Raw genomic sequence first — 12,683 nt, forward strand, 5'->3', positions numbered from 1 at the left:
CCTAGGCTGTTAATCCAGACCCTGTGTTAAGTTCATAGAGCAACTTCTCAAGTATTTTATATTTTCATATAAGAAGTCCTTTCCCACCAAGGTCGACAGCTTCAGTATTCGTTACTTAGCTTTAAACTTGCATGTAATTTGTAGATTAAAAAATCTTATTTTAAAATGGTGACGTGGAAGTCTGTATGGTTCTAAAATGTGCTTTATGAATCTTCCTCTTTATAGCTCTTCCTAGAATGTAACGGAAAGCAGAAATATGCATATGTGTGTAAATTTTACATGGTGAAATTCTATGTTGTGCTGTTTTCCCCAATTTACAGTGACTTAATGTATAAGAGAAGAGGGTTAGCATCTCCTTTATACATTTTCTCAGATTATAAAATAACAATAACAACAACATCATAATGCAAACATACATAAGAAGGATGCTCACTTACTCTCAGATATTCTTCAGAGATTTCAGTGATCCAGAGAAACAGGGAGTCAGAGAAAAGGTAATGAAGTTTGGGGGGCAGGGTGGGAATCAACAGTTTGATTTAAGATCTAAACAAGTAAGCAAGCAAGCAAGCAAACAAACGAACACAAACTAAAAAACAATATTGAATTACTCACTTGTTTTCTTTCCCTTTAAAATAGAGTGAGCATGTTATTCTAGCTTACCATTCCAGCACTGCAGAATTTTATACTGTTCACATCACCAACAATAGCACATGCCATAAAAATGTCTACTGCAGGGTGTTTTGAAGGAAACACAGGAAAGAATACATAGAATTCCTGAGCATTATAGCCAACAAATAGCTGTCAAAAGCCACACATGGATGATCTATCCAATAAAATGAGAACCGAGGAACGTTTTCGATGTAAGTTCTTATGAGTCTATGGTGTGTCCTGGGGGTTCTGTGCTCACAAATGAAGGACACTCTGACTTCACAGAATGCCAGAGCAGTATCTCTAAAGGGGGCACATCTGTTTAGAATAAACATTCCCAAATACTGCAACCTGCATTCTCACCCTGTGGACTGTCACACAGATGTGACAGGGACACCTATAACATGCCCCTAGCAAAGCACAGCACTTAGGCGGTACGCCATGTCACCTTACAGCACCTTAATAACACAGGGCTTTGCACACTCAGCCATGCACAGACAATAGCTGTGTCACCACACAGCTCTCAGCAATCTGCCTGCTCAAGTGACAGCTGGGATTGTTGCTTGCAGCAGATTCTCTCAGCATACCACAGCTGCAGCAAGGAAGGTTCTCTGCTCTGACAGTTGGTTTGACATAAGGAGTAATTCTTAGAAAACATATTTTTCCTTTTTTTTAAAAAAAAAACAAAAACACTGCAATGGGGTTCAGTATTTTTGATTTAAGGATCCTTCCAGCTCCTTCCACTAGTACACTTCATGCAACAATGTAGGCTTTCCATCAAGACTACACTGAACTTTCTAAGGATGATTTCATAAATGCGTGCAGTGTTAAAAGAGGAGCCATAAAATGAAGTTCTGGTTGCTCAAACAACCTCTGTCAAGGGTGATGTTCACTGCTGAGCATTTGATCACCACCTTCAATAATAATAAAATTGCCCAGCTGTGACCTCCTAACAGAGTCGGAGGGCCCTGTTATTGCTGACACTGTCTGCAGAAGGTAGAGGCGGCTTCTCCAAGGCACAGCAGAAAGGAAGGTGAGTGAGTGCGGCTGCACCAGTCAGGGATGCTACAGGGTGGAGACCCTCAGAAACAGACCCTTCCACACTGCAGTGACCAAGGTCTAAGTCGGAGGATAACTGTGAATGCTCACAGCAGTCGTCACTTACAGTTCTGAGGACTGCAGAAATAAATACATACATGGACTTTTGTTTCATTAATTTTCAGGGTAGCATACAAAATAATGGGCTTCACTTTGGCAACTCTGAAGATGTATCATATTTTGTTCATTCCCCTTCCCCACTGTTCTCTACGGTGCCTTCTGCTCCACCCCCAGCTGGTTCTCTTTTCTTTCTACCCTTTAGCTTTCCTACCACATGTACCCCATTACTTCATTTCTAAGTTCCCCTAAGATCCACCTCTTTCTTTCCTCTCCTGATCTTTGTTTTCTGATTTCATGACATTCACATTCACCCATATATACATGTGCACACACAAGTGACATGCACATGGACACCTTTCTTTCAATATATATACATCTATAATTTAAATCTAGTTTGTAGACGGACTTTCTTTTCTACTGCCAGCCTCAAATAACAACACAGAGACTTCATATTCATTTTGAATGCTCAGCCTATGGATTAGGCTTGTTACTAACTAGCTTTTCTTTTTTTTAACAGACTTAATTCACTTTTATTTTCCTTGTATAAAAACCCTTATGTGGTGGCCACAGCTGGAGCCTGGGTCTTCTGAACAGAGCCTCTGGTGTGGGTTTTCACAAGATGGTCAGTGAATTCCTGATAAGGAGACTTAGTGAACACCGTCTCTTTCCAGAGGTCAGGGGTCAGGTAGCTGTAGGTCTTAGAGATGGCATCAAAGGTGGCCTTGGCAAAGATGTCCAGGGTGGCAGTACAGCCCCTGGCTGATGTGTAGCAGTCATCAATGCCAGCCATCATCAGTAGCTTCTTGGGCACAGGAGCGGAGACTATGCCAGTGCCTCTGAGGGTAGGGATGAGACGCACCAGCACAGAACTACAGCGACCTGTCACTTTGCAAGGAACAGTGTGGGGCTTGCCAATCTTGTTCCCCCAGTAGCCTCTCCGCACAGGGACAATGGAAAACTTGGCCAAGATGATGGCCACTCGGATGACAGTGGCTACCTCCTTGGAGCACTTGACACCGAGACCTACATGACCATTGTAGTAAGACCTACATGACCATTGTAGTCCCCAATAGCAATGAAAGCTTTGAACCTGGTCCGCTGGCCTGCCCTAGTCTGCTTCTGCACGGGCATAATCTTCAGAACCTCATCCTTTAGGGAAGCTCCCAGGAAAAAGTCAGTAATCTCAGAATCCTTAATGGGCAGGGAGAACAGGTAGATCTCCTCTAGGGACTTGATTTTCATGTCCTTAACCAGGCGGCCCAGCTTGGTGACAGGAATCCACTCCTTGTCTTCAGCTTTACCTCCGCGAGCCTCACTGCCTCGACCAAGGCCACAGCCTCGACCATGGCTGCGGCCCCTCAGACCTTGCCTAATCCTCCGCGGAAGCCGCCACGGCCTCCCAATCCTGGGCCCCCAGGTCCTCTGGGCCCTCCCGCTGCACCGGCGTCATCCGCCATTTGGTGTTTCCAGAAGAAGAAGAAGCACTAACTAGCTTTTATAACTTAAATTAACCCATTTATATTAGTCTACGTTCTGTCATGTGGCATTACCTCTCTTTAACTTTCACCTCCTGTTGTCCTCTCTGTCTGGCTGTCCACCCTTCTTCTTCCCAGAATCCTTTCTGTCCCAGAAAGTCCTATCTAACCTCTTCCTAGGTATTGGCCATTCAGTTTTTAACCTACCAATCACAGCGATACCTTTCCACGCAGTGTACAAATATCCCACGACATTAGTTTCTACATATAAGAGAAAACTTACTTCTTCAAAGATATTATTTTTTCTTTCATAAAGTTATTGTAGTTGCAGAGGAAGATGTTGGATAAGAAAAGTTTGTTAAACTCAGAAATGAGCGAACTTATGACTTTGGGTTGTCATTCCTGAGGACAAAGAATCCCCAGAGCGGCCAACTTAGCCACATGTGATTTAAAAGCTTTCCATTACAAAGCTGAGGTATTTATTTGAATGTCATGCAAATAGAATTGGAGACAAACACAGTTAAAGCCTCTTGATTTTTTTTTGTTCATTTATTGTTTGATTATGTTTATGGCACTGGAACACACACGTAGAAACTATATCCTCTGGGGTCATATTCCATGAAAGACCCATGTTCTATATTACTGATCTTCAGTAATTAAAAAAGCATTTTCTCTTGAATATAACTCATAATTTTATTTGGTGGAACTTGTATTCTTTTTGGTTTTTGTCACCCTCCTTAATTGTATTTGGTTCTGTCACTGTCACCATTACACCTAATGGAGTGATTTCCCTTGGCTCATTTTCCAGTGCTCCAGGTCCGCCCGTCTTTAAGGCCCTTCCATAAACTCTCAATCTCTGGCCACACGCACTTACTCACAAATTTTTATTTCTAGGCTTAAAAATGATTCAGGTGGTTTCTGGATTCTGCTTTACTAGATACTCAGTTTATTTTAGGAATTACATTTTATAGACCTTTGTTACAGATTGAGGCTTAGTCAATGCAAACATCATTAACTAAAGCCAATGGCTGGGCAGTGGTGGCGCACGCCTTTAATCCCAGCACTCGGGAGGCAGAGGCAGATGGATCTCTGTGAGTTCGAGGCCAGCCTGGTCTATAAGAGTTAGTTCCAGGACATGAACCAAAAAGCTACGGAGAAACCCTGCCTCGAAAAATCAAATCAAAACAAACAAACAAACAAAAACAAAGCAAAACAAACAACAACAACAACAACAAAACAAAACCTAAAGCCAATGCTAGTCTGTAACCGGGAGGGCACTGTTGTCTGCCATCTGTGTGTGCTACCCCTGCTGGCTTAGGTACAATTGTATCTTTCTCTCACAATTCTTGCTATACTAAAGTCTTTGATTAGATTCACAACACATGTGTGCATAAAATGTTTTGTAATGTCAATGAATGAATGATTTTAATTTCTTATTTGATTTCTACCAATTTTCCTCACTTCACATTTACTATTTAAATGATACTCTTCTCTGTTGTTTTATGTTGACTCTTCACCACACGCTTGACTGTTTTAATACCTTATTGATGTACATTTCAAATTTAGACTATAGGAAAATGTTGAAATTGAATGGTAATTAAATGATCTGACAATTAAAGGGATGTTAACTAAATCTCTTTCTAAAATCCATACATTAAAAGAAAAGTACATTCTAGAAAGAATATAACCTTTTACATCTCCATGTAAAATGGAAAAAAAATAAGGATAGTGTGCTTGGACAGTTTTTGAATATTTTCTTACTTCTAAAACTTTGCTGCATTTTGATGAGCATTTTATGACATGGTATATACCCAGTTATGTGTTTGTCACTATACTGCTCCCAGTTCATATTTATCAGTGTGACCCCCAAACACCTTAGCCTTCCTTTCAAGTGTTTTATGGAAAACATGGTATAGCATGTCTATAATCATTGCACATTCAAATCTTGAGCCTATAAACTCAGTTATTGTAATCAAAGCACAAAGAGAGTCTTAGATGCCTCATCCCTGCTGTACAAATTTCACTCTCTTCAAAGCCCTATAAGGGACTCAGTGGACTCAGTGACTTTGACTTCTTTGTTAGGATTTTCCAGAACAGCTTATAAACATATGCAGACATTTGTGCTGTGATTGGTTCCAATCGTTATGGAATCTATAAAGATTCATGATCTGCCATCTGCAACTGGAGAGTCAGACAAATGGGTGATACAAGTTAGCCTGAGCTAAAGGCCTGAGAACTGTGGAATCAATGGGGCACAATTTAGGACCTGGTTAGGAGGGCATATGAAGTGGAGTGTAGTTTTTAATATCACTCTGAGGTTGAAGCTCTGAAGGCTCAATGATAGGGCCTCCAATATTTGACAGTAAGGATAGCCTGACATCACAGCTAAAGGAGAGAGCGAACTCACCTTCTCCTGTTTGTTTGCTCTGTTTGGCCTTTATCAGATCCACATGGGTGAAAGTAAATATTTTACTCACCTACCTTGCCCCATCAAATGGGTGTGTATAATTAACTATCATCAACACATTCCTTAATCTTCTCTGCATCTAAGACATGTTTTTCCAAAGGTTATGGTACTTTGGGGGGTGAGGGGAACTTAGGGTGGTTTCTTAGCATCAGTATTGACCCCTGATGTATCATAATAGCTACTTAAAAGTATCAATTACAGGAGATAAGCATAAGACGTTGGTGAACTAGGGTTGAGCATAAACAACAATTCCAGAAAGGATGATTTGTAAAAGGTCATTTTTGAGAAAGTTTGTTTGTAATTGGATCACGTGAGAAGGAGTCAGAGTCATTTATCACCATGTACTTCGTCCTTCTCATGATCCGACGTTTCTCTAATGGGCATCTGTGCTGTTCCTTTCAGGCTGAAACTGATCATTTTAACATTTCAGTCACAATGTATTTTCCTGAGAATCACTAAGGTTACTCAAATCTTAGACACCGTTTTTCACAGAAAGCAATCATATGCCTCCATATAAATTCTACTGTGGGCTCCAAGAGTCCCGGTGTGCCTATGTACTCCAACCCATTATTATTGTTCTGCTCTTCTCATGCCTTGCATATGGGTTTGGGAATGAAGGAGCCGCCCCTGTTTAGAAAGTTCTAATGTGTCACAAAAGGTTTTCAGTTAGGACTGCTTTATTTGATTTCATTCTTGATACAAAAAAGTGACCCTTAAACATGACCCTCAAAAAAATGCCTTAACCTTCTGAAAACCTGTCTAGAGGCAGAGGAAATTAAGGCATCAGCTGGTTTCCCTGGAGCAACAACAGAAACCTTGGCTGTTAAGACTCTGACAGCTCTTCCTGGTTACCATGGTGAGAGAGGCCTTCTTGTTTAGAGACTGCTAATGGAATACTTATGCCCTTCAAGGCTTTCAATTAATTGTTTGGTGCACATTGCTTTCCTCATACATAATGCGAACGTGCTGAGCCAGTGCATAAACCTTACCTACGGACTGGTGTGCTGAGCCCGTAAGATTGAGTCAGGACACTCCTACCACTTATCTAAATTCTGTGTGTGCAGTAAATGTGCCATGCATCACTATTCTATCTCCAGTACTTGTCTGCAAACACCTCCAACCATTTCCAATATTTTCTTGTAAACTAATATGTATCCCGTAGTCTGATTTTGCATTACAAAGCCATAGAATTAATGCCACCCGACTACGGAAGCTTTGTGTGTGATGAATACGGCACTTAAGGTTGATGTACCTTATACCTTCATTTCAAAGCAATGCATCTGTGCCATAAAACACATTTACTATGCAAAACCAGTTCTAACACCACAATTTTTCATTGTTGTTTGGGATAGCCTATGAACATTAAACACTTCCCGCCTTTCCTTGTTCTCGGCTGCTGATAATTATTTCGTGTTCTCTCCCTAGAGCAGACTCTAACATCTCCTGAACAAGTGGTCCCTCTCTGATATCACCATTGTGTGAGGACATGTAAAATAGCCATTCACATCATATACTAATTTCTTTTCCTCTACTCTTGTCATTTGGTACGTTAAAAATCAAGGAGAGTACTCTGATACTAAGGACAATACGGAAATGAGCTGACCCAATTGTGTTGTAATTATACTGTTATCGCACATTATACTATATCTGCTTTCCTAGAGAGGCAGATGTAAGCAATTTATGAAAGCAAATCTAGATGAGATTTACATGCACATTACATTGCAGGTGTCTGTTGTAACTCCGGATTCCAAGGATGAGGATTACTTAACGCACAGTTATCTATTCAACTAATGAGAAAAAAAGACTTAAAATCCCCACCTTCTGGGTATTCCTGGGCAGCTGATTAAGAAAACCACTAGATGCAGCTAGACTATTTGTTAGTGATTAGAGGAAACTTAGTGGCAGTGTCTTAACTTCAATTAAGGTCCTTAACATCTAATGACCTGTTGTATAACTAAGGATAAACTTCCAATGCAGGTAGAATATTTTATATTTTCAGAGAATATATAAAGCTTTGTACCCAGTGATTTGTGTGGGAAAGCAAATAAAGAATAGCTAAACGTGAGTGCTGAGACACTTCACTGTCTTTGATGACTTTCTCTCCCTTGTCCTACTAAAATGGAGCCTCTGGTTCACAGATGAGAGTTAGGTAATATTTTCTAGATTATCTTGTAGAACATTGCAGCCACATCCTGCCCTATGGGATTTGAGCTGAGGAAGTGTAGCCTGCACTCCACCCACTATTTTCTCTTTATTCTGAGTGACATATGAGAGTGAGTCACTTGGAGCCATAGGGTCCTGTTAAGAAGGTAGACATTGACACCGAAGGATGTGCCTGTTACCCTGACACTGCTGAGCTACCAAGTGAGCTCAAGACTCATTTCACAAAGACTGTTAGGGATGTGTGGAAGAAGGTATTTCATCACACCGAAGGAACTGCCACTTGGGTTCTAGGTTGCAGCAGCATATTTATCTTAATCAATACAGAAGGTGTGAGGAAATTATTCCTCCCCAAAATATCAGAGATATAATAGACACAATTAGACTTAGGCTAAAGAATTGATATTACAAAACAAATGTGTTTGTGGCTAAAAAATACCACCAAAAACCACAAAACCAAAACAACCCAACAAAACAAAACAAAAAAAGATTTTGTTCCTTCCCATTTTCTAACTATGTTTCCACAAGGCCAAAGGCAAAAGACAGTGGAAACCAGCTTCCTAAAGCTAGTGTGGTCATAAACATTAGGAATGAATCTACTATATCCTTTAGTGAACTGGTATAATTCTTTACTACATTCTAAATCTCATCCCCATTGCTACAAACAACTGAAGCTACCACCATTCATCAAAGAAGATTCCTGTCACAACAAATGGAGTCCATCACAGAAAACCATAATTGGACCTGATGCAGAGATCCAGTAGTAGGGAGCCTGCCCCAATAGATACATCCATGTCAACACTTCTGCATATGCCCAGGAAACATTGTAGAAGAGGGAGCTGAAAGAATTGTGAGATCCAGGATACTAGGAAGTCTATTGGGAAACAGTTCCCTAGAAATGGTTTTACAAACAAGACAGAAACAACTGCAATAACAATAAACATGCTTACTCGGAATGAGGATAATTTCGTGGGGTCTCACCTCTAAACCAATAGCTACAGGCAACTAATGACTTCAGGAAGAGGATGAACAAGTCTCTTCTGAGCATGTGTCCCTTGACTGTTTGTCCGGTACAGAGAGGTCAGCTCTGAAACCGTACATACACAAATATGATAATATCAATCAAAGATAAAGAGGCTATCAACTTGAGAATGGAGAGGGGTTTGAAGAGAAGGTATGTGCGCAGGACTAGGTGGAGGTGAGGGAGGGGGAAAGTGATCTAAGATGTAATCCCATTTCAATTAAGATATATTAAAAATAAAAGCAGCAAGCTGGGCGGTGGTGGTGCACGCCTTTAATCCCAGCACTCGGGAGGCAGAGGCAGATGGATCTCTGTGAGTTCGAGGCCAGCCTGGTCTAGAAGAGCTAGTTCCAGGACAGGAACCAAAAGCTACAGAGAAACCCTGTCTCAAAAAAAAAAAAAGCAACAAAAAGAAAATAGATGTTCATGTTAATTAATGGTTGCTCAAGTTTATGCTTATGACATATTGTAGGGACTATCGGACCTTAATGTCTCAACATAATAGAAAGGTATAGAGTCAAAGATTATTTTTCTATTATAATTTCTTTGGTAATGTTGTTCCCTAGTGTATAAAGAAACCATAAATAAATTAATAAAATAAAAATCAAACAAAAATTCACAAATATTTATGTTTATATTCTTAACGTTGTAGGAGAGACCAAGTCCAGTCATTGAACACCATAGCAGCTAACACTTCAGAAACAACAAAATAACGTAGATTAACACCAGGAAGAGTAAAGAGTTTATTTCCTTGGAGAAACAGAGGAATGCTTTCCTCACAGACTGGAAAGCACAGAATGCCTGTTAATCTTGATAATCTTCTCAGAGGAAACTGGTCTTTAGAGACTAATATTTCAAGCTAAGGAAAAGCAGGCTGCCAGAAGCAAGGGTGGAGGAAATCCCTCAATGAGATACTCAATTTGGAGCACAATTTATGTAAAACATTTTAAGATGAGTGTACTGTTTATGTTACACTGGATGAATCTTAATAGGAGATGGGGCAATTAATTATGATCAATAAGCTCTATAATGCACTATCTGCTAAGACATCAAAGAAATAATTTAATTCAATTTAACAAATATTTATTGAGCACTTGGCTGAAATTTATGATGATTACAAATAAGGCAACCTATCATTTCTGCTCTTATTCAAGTTACTCTGAGGGAAAAGCCCATTATATATGCAAGATGCCGCCCTAATGGAAATGGAACTAAGAAGGAAACCTCATTATCACTTATTTTTGCATTAAGTTTGGGCGAGTGCTAAATGGAAATATATTCAATGTGCTTGGTGTCATCTGGGTAAGTTTTAACTATCAGAGTTACTGATGCCTTGCCAATAAGTGCTAGTATTAAAGGCCTGCACCTCCACAACTGGCTCAAAGCTTTTCTTTAATTCCTTTCCACAACTGGAAACTTACTGAGTAGGATCTTGTACTAAGGTCATCACTCCCTTTACTCCATTTCTTAATCTGTTTCATCTTCTTGAATACAGGACTTAACTCTATTCTACTTCCCCTGCTCCTTTTCTTCTCATATATTTTTCCTTGCTCAGCTTGCTTCTTTTCATTAAATATCTTTATTAGAATTAAGACTTGTAACCACACAACAGAGTCAATATTAGTATAGACTAGAGCATATTAGAACATTGTATAATAGAACAATGACAAAAGTCTCAAACTGCAAATGTAAATTATGATACCTTAAATTTATAGTATAAAAATATTTCTATTCTAATCACATCATCTGCTGATTGCTCTGAGATGTCCTCTACCAAGCGAATTAATCCAAAACTCTTCATTTTAGCCTCAGGAAAGCTTTTTGGACAAGGGCAAAATGTAGACCACATTCTTCACCAAAATAACATAAGAATGATTTCTAGGCAACATACCAAAATTCTTCTCATCTGAAGTCTCTTGAGCCAACCCCCCTTCCAGCTCAAATCACTCTTCGCACCACTGTCTCCATGCTTCTTCTGGTATTGCCTATTAAGCAATTCCAGAATTCCACCACTTTCCTAACCCAAAGTACCAAGTTCTAAATAAATAAAATCATGATCAGGCCTATCACAGCAATACCCCACTTCTAGTACCAACTTCTGTGTTAGTTAAGGTTTCTATTGTTATGAAGAGACACCATGGCAACTCTTAAAAAGGAAAACATTTAATTAAGGTGTTAGTTTACAGTCTCAGAAGTCCAGTCTTTTATCATCATGGTGGGGCATGATCCTGGAAAGGAGCTGAGAGTTCTTTCTCATGCAGGCAACAGGAAGTGGTCTGTTCCAGTAAGTATATTTCTCCTTTAAAAGCTATCTTAAAACCAACATCTAGAATTAGAAAAACAAGCTTGAATCAATGTTGGTCTTTTTTTTTTTTTTTTTTTGTACTCAGAGACATATTCAGATGTTCCCTACATTTACCTGTCATTTGCTAGTGAGTTGCAGAATCAAAAAACTTTGTGGTAAATAATTCAATAAACACTAAGAAAATAAGCCAAATATCAGAAAAGTATAAAGAATTGTTTGTTCAAGGAGAGGGCTTGTCAACTTCTAGAACTTTGTAAAAGCATTATCTTTAGGGTGACATAGCTTTAGAACATTGTACAATAAAACAATGACACAAAAATCCCAAACTGCAAATCTAAATTAAAATACCTTAAATTTTTGGTATAAAAATATTCCTATTCTAATTATACCATTCAGTGAAAAGTTGTTATATTAGTAAAAGAAAAGATAGAATAACCTGTTTTTTCTTAAAAAAACTGTCAATTAAAATTTCAGTAATTTAAAGATATTTTCTTGGTTTTAAAGGAATCATTCTTATTTACATGGGTGGCTTTGTGTGTGTATATGTGAGTTAGCTTGGGTATGTGTGTGCATGTGTCCAAGTGCTTTCAGAGATCAGAAGAGGACGTTAGATCCCCTAAAACTGAGGTTAAAACCTCTAATTCTTTAAAATACAATACCTTGATGACATACACAGATTTATAAAGGAAGCACAATGAAAAGACAGTTGAGTTAATAATTTTTTGATTACATTAATTTCACATGACTTTAATACCAAAAAGCTAGAATGTGTGTTGCAGTTAACAGCAATGGAGATTATAATCTATTTCCTTTCTTATTCCTCTTTGTATTAGGCTTTGGCCATTTGTCTGTCAACCCCTGTATTTTCAATGAGTTGTTCCTAAGGCCCTTGTTACACATGGCTCTTTATACACAGAGGCTTTTTTATTTACTTCACATCTTTATCTTTTATTTTCAGTTCTCCACATAACCGTAGAAATCTATCTGTGAGCCTCAAAGCATTTAGAGATGCTTTGAATTAAGACTCCCAAGCATGGCACTAATCAAAGTTCTTAATACACAAGGCACCAGGAGGATCCTGTTTGTTATGGACAGCATGCTGGTTTTGTTTTCCAAATGTTTGAGCTCTGGAGGAAAAAAATTGCTAAGTTCTTAAATAAAACGGGCAGTAACTGCTGTTCTCATTTGAACAGAGATTTTCCTAATTTAACTGACTTTATTATGATGGGTTTGAAATGTTTTATTAATGAATTATTTAATGCTGGAGATTTGGGACACAGAGGCTATATCTTTAGAACAAGACAAGATTGATAGTATCTCCAATTTATGTCTTAGTAAGGCATATTTTAATAATTCAGAGAGGACTAAACAATAATGTGAAATTGTGAACAAAGTTGTCAACGTCTCTCTCTCTCTCTCTCTCTCTCTCTCTCTCTCTCTCTCTCTCTC

General features: G+C 38.9%; 1 pseudogene; it reads right to left on the reverse strand.

The window, feature by feature from the left end:
* Nucleotides 1-2,323: 2,323 nt before the first annotated feature.
* On the reverse strand, nucleotides 2,324-3,263 carry LOC101986092 (annotated as a pseudogene).
* Nucleotides 3,264-12,683: the final 9,420 nt, after the last annotated feature.

Source organism: Microtus ochrogaster, chromosome 18 (genome assembly GCF_000317375.1).
Source record: "Microtus ochrogaster isolate Prairie Vole_2 chromosome 18, MicOch1.0, whole genome shotgun sequence".
In the NCBI taxonomy this organism is placed as follows: Eukaryota; Metazoa; Chordata; class Mammalia; order Rodentia; family Cricetidae; genus Microtus; species Microtus ochrogaster.